Source organism: Vespa mandarinia, chromosome 7 (genome assembly GCF_050613455.1).
Source record: "Vespa mandarinia isolate Hongniang chromosome 7, ASM5061345v1, whole genome shotgun sequence".
NCBI classification, from domain to species: domain Eukaryota; kingdom Metazoa; phylum Arthropoda; class Insecta; order Hymenoptera; family Vespidae; genus Vespa; species Vespa mandarinia.
This window is the reverse complement of record NC_140816.1, coordinates 7,325,001-7,330,000: the sequence shown is the minus strand read 5'-3', so window position 1 is coordinate 7,330,000 and position 5,000 is coordinate 7,325,001. Positions and strand designations below refer to the sequence as shown.

General features: G+C 33.4%; 1 protein-coding gene across 4 annotated transcripts in view; it reads right to left on the bottom strand.

Moving 5' to 3' along the window:
* Positions 1-5,000, bottom strand: part of LOC118443448 (uncharacterized) — a 218,783-nt gene that overhangs the window by 177,407 nt on the left and 36,376 nt on the right. For all 4 annotated transcript variants that reach the window (XM_085658451.1, XM_085658453.1, XM_085658452.1 and 1 more), the window contains exon 3: positions 4,268-5,000. This exon is cut by the window's right edge and continues 1,712 nt beyond it. The gene's annotated coding sequence lies outside the window, so the exon portion shown is untranslated. The remainder of the gene's footprint in view (positions 1-4,267) is intronic.

Genomic DNA, 5,000 nt, shown 5'->3' with positions numbered 1-5,000 from the left:
TATATGTCTTTCCTTTTTATTTTGCCCACGCGCACGTCAAATGATCGCAAACTTTTTAAATGCGAACGGAAAGAGCAGCGCGATAGCTAATACACCTTCGCGTGTGCAGGCAGACCTCACGTGGACTTTAGATCTTGCGCTTTTATACGATAAAACTCCAGATGACGTGGGAATATATCGCTGTAGGAATTATTCATTAAATCAAAGAGAAAGGAGAGAGAGAGAGGAGAGAGAGACAGAGAGGAAAAGAGAAATAAAAGAAAGACTTGAACTTTTAACCTATTTTTCAATTACACACTTTGGTTTGAATTCTTTTTTAATTTTTTCTTTCCTCCACCCCCCCTTTTTTTCCTTTTCTTTTATATAATTTTAAAATTCACTTTTAAATTTAATTCGAGTAATTACCTTTAGAATCTTAATGATTATTGGGCAGCCATTATTCAGAGTCGCCATTTTGATTCATATCTCTCATCTCTCGCTTGAATTTCTTTCATTTTTCTTCGTTATATTTTTCGTACATTAACGATTATTAAGTCGGAATAGTTTAAAATCTATAAAAGAGAAGGAAAAAGAAAAGAAAAGAAGAAAAAGAAAAAGAAAAAGAAAAATAAAAACGCACAAGAATTAAATCCATGTTCGGAAGTCTTACGTGTGGTCCTTGCCGACGCCATTTTGATTTAGAGTCAAATTCGACATGGCTGCCGTTCGATCGAAACAAACGTCGAATCTAACGACGCAACCTAGACTCGAAAATATGTACATATATATATGTGTATATATATATATATATCTACATATATATACGTATATATATATATATATGTATTCGTCACTCAAAGTCCGCGCATATACTTACTTTGTGCGACACGTGAAAGAAATAATCGAAGCACGCGCACGAGGTAAGAGTCGTCGTCGAGAATGCAAAGGAGTAAAGTAAGGTACTCGATAACTGTAAAAGTCGAGAGCATTTCTTCGCTATCTGCCACGATTTCCCATACGGATTATTCCCTTCGCGTGCGTGAGCGCGCGCGCGCGCACAGGCGCTCTCTCTCTCTCTCTCTCTCTCTCTCTTTCTCTCGGGAAAAATATTTGCCCACCATTTCGCACGATTCCGCGAATTTGTCATACGTTAATACATTTTAAATGAGTTCCCTTGAAAAAAGAAAAAAGAGGAAAGGCAAATTAAATCTCTAATTTCTAATTCTCTTCTCTTAATTTTCCTATCAACATTTCATTTAGATGTAATTTTAATTCAAAAAAGAAAGAATATATATATATATATATATATATATATATATACTTACACATGTAAGTATATCTAAATTGAATTTCGAGAAGAGTGACAAAGTTGAAAAGGTCATAGTACCATTTTGAAAAAAAATTTTTCTTTTTTTACGTAGTTATCGTCAGACAAGACATTTTATGAGATTTTTATTTTTTTTCAAAATGGATGGAACGAAAAGGAATAATGGAAGAAACGAAAAAATAGAAATCACTACGGACCATTCGACGTCGAACGACGTTCTGCGTGCGCGTGTTCCTTCGTCTTCTTAGAAAGGTTTTAAAATGCGCGTTGCGTCCAAGTTGCCGATACAACGATGTCCGGAGAGACATCGACGGAGAGGGAGAGAACAGGGGCGACTAGGAGTAGAGGGGACCGGGGTAATTCGTCACGTAAAAGCCGGACAATGACTCTCTGGTACGACATAGCTTACGAGCCGAACAACGACTTCTCCTCGGATCGTCTTTGTATCCGTTATTTCTTTATCCGAGCCCTTTGCGCGTGTATCTATACGATTTATCCCTCAACTATCTTCCGATAACGAACAAAATTCCAGAAGAAATGATACTATTCCAGCATCGCAATTGAACGTTTATTATCGTGACACGTGTATTTTTGAAAAAAGTAAAATCAGTGGTTCTCAACATTTTCCATTTTTTTTTTGTTTCTCTTTTTTTGTTTTTTATATATATGTATACATAAATGACAACCCCTTTTTATTGTCGAGCATATGTAGATAGTAGATATAATGCATGTAGAACGAAGCGACAAGGGTGGAGAACGGGTCACGACATTTAATGGGTCAAAGACTGACGAGACGAAGGTCGTCGACGCGCGTGGAAGGATTATGGGCCTCGTGAAACGTGAGACCCATACTCGATGGAGAATATTTTCGAGGTTGCTCGTTGTTGGGCCCCTTCCTTCTCTTCTTGCGAGAAAATAAAGAAACGAAAGAACGAACGAACGAACGAACGAACGAACGAACGAACGAACGAACGGACGGACGAACGAACGAACGAACGAACGAACGGACGGACGAACGAACGAACGAACGAACGAACGAACGAACGAACGAACGAACGAACGAACGAACGAACGAACGAACGAACGAACGAACGAACGAACGAACGAACGAACGAACGAACGAACAAACGAACGAACGAACGAACGAACGAACGAACGAACGAACAAACTCCCCAGTGAAAGTGACCGACTACGGTATAATTCTGGTAGATAAAAGTATGTGTGTACATACGTATGTACGTATGTTACATACTTACGTTGAAAGTAGGGATCGTTAAGGAATTCGTTGTTAATTCTACGCTTGAAAAGATAAAAAGAAAAAAGAAAAGAAAAGAAAAAGAAAAAAGAGAGAGCCAAAATAGGTAGACACGTGATAATAAAATAAAAAAAAAAGATAGATAGATAGATAAAGAGAGAGAGAGAGAGAGAAAGAGAGAGAGAGAGAGAGAAAATGTTATCAAAAGGAAGATCGCAAAGATAATAGAGTAAAGTGTTCGTTAAAACAAGCTTTGAATTAATGCGTCTGCGTTCTCTTACCTGTATGCGCATACATACGCGATTTCGTGCGAGCGAACGATCTAAATCAGTGGATATCAACCTAACCTTTTTTTTTTACATATATCATCAGACTTGTCTACGACGAAAAATAAATTTAAGATCCGAAATAATCAAGGGATCAACTGCACGCGTCCACGTGCGCTGCTTAGCTAAAGGAAACGTTTGAGAACCCCTGAATCGTTCCACCGATAAAATTTTCGCGAACGATCGAAACGAGAGCGATAATTATACGCGAAAGAGGTGGACTCCAGGAAAAAAGATATATATATATATATATATATATATATATATATGTGTAAAGAGAGAGAGAGGTATATATAAAGAGAGAGAGAGAGAGACACGCGCGCACGTGAAACCTGGCGGGGAAAACGCGTTCTGCCTTTTTGCGTATGGCTGCATTGTTTTTGCCGGGACAATAAAAAGAAAAAAAAAAAGAAAAAAAAAAGAAAAAAAAAAAGAAAAGTTCTTAATTATACGTCTCATACGCTGTATGCCAATTAAATCATATATACGTATATACGTACGTATATATGTACGTATATATGTATGTAACCTGTTCTTCATGATGGATCACTTTCAATGTCACGTTAATTATGCAAACCATCGGTTTGCATCAATAAATTATATTGGAAAGTTTTTTAATTTCGGTACTAACCGAAAGTTCCTAAATCGAATCCAAAAGTTCCTAGATCGATCAACTGGGCTTGATTTTATATGTCAATTAATTATATTTCTTTTTCCATTTGACTTTTTGTTTTTTCTATTTTTTTTTTTTTGTTTTTTGTTTTCAAATTGTAAAACTGCCCACCTGGAAAATTTTATATTTCGTTTCTTTTTGTTTCTTTTTTTTCTCTCTTTTTTTTTTTTTTTTTTTTTTTTTTTTTTTTTTTTTTTTTTTTTAATACAAAGAAAAAAAGTTTAACTAAAAAAATCTCACGAGAAAAATTATACCCAATTAATTTTTAAATTCGCATCGGGATTTATCCTCGATCCAATTCCCTGTATTAAAAGTTTCGATTTCGATATCATATTATTAATGTGATCAAATCCAATTAATGCATGCATGTATATTATATGTACGATGATACAATAAAATAATCATATGTAATTATATAAATTCGATTGGACTTATCGACAATACTGTGTACAGTGATTGTCGGGATAAAGAAAGATCATCCGAAGAATAAGATCAAATTGATCTCTCATGAATGATGATCGATATATCATTCTGTCACAAAAGAAAACGAAGAGGAGAATGGTCAGCGGGAGGGAGGGGGGAGGGCGGTAAGATATTAAGAAAGAAATTTTTTTTTCGATAAAAAAAAAAAAAAAAAAAAAAAAAAAAAGAAAGAGGAGAAATTATGTCGAATTAATTATATCGACCTTGAGGCAACTTTCACTTACCTTAATCGTATAACGTAGAAGAAGCTTCCGACACACTGCTCGAATAAAGTATCGTGAAGGAGATTATATCGATAATAGCACGTGTACGTATATATATATATGTATATATGTATATATATGTATGTTGTATGATGTGTACATATATAAGCGTTCACACTCTGTTGTACGATTCCTTTTGTCTTCTTCTTCTTCTTCTTCTTCTTCTTCTTCCTCTTTTTCTTTTTCTTTTTCCCTTTTTCTTCTTTTCCTTTTTGTTCTTCTTCAATTTATCTCTATATTTTCCTCTCGTTATTTTTCCCTTCTACCCATTCACACCCACCTTCCTCCTTCTCCACCTCACACTACACTCCTCTTCCAAATCCTCAAATCTTATTACCGCTTATTATTTTGTTACAATTATAATTATTATTATTATTATTATTATTATTATTATTATTATTATTATTATTATTACTATTGTATAGTATTATAATTCTTATATTATTGTTATTACTGATATTATTTATTATTATTATTATTATTATTATTATTATTATTATTATTATTATTATTATTATTATTACTATTATTATTAATATTCTCTTTGCTTTTCCTTCTTAATCGAATATCGAATAGTAATATTTAATATTGTTATTACTTTATATATATATATATATAATAATAATAATATTATTATTATTATTATTGTTATTATTATTATATAATTATTTAATATATAATAATTATAAATTAT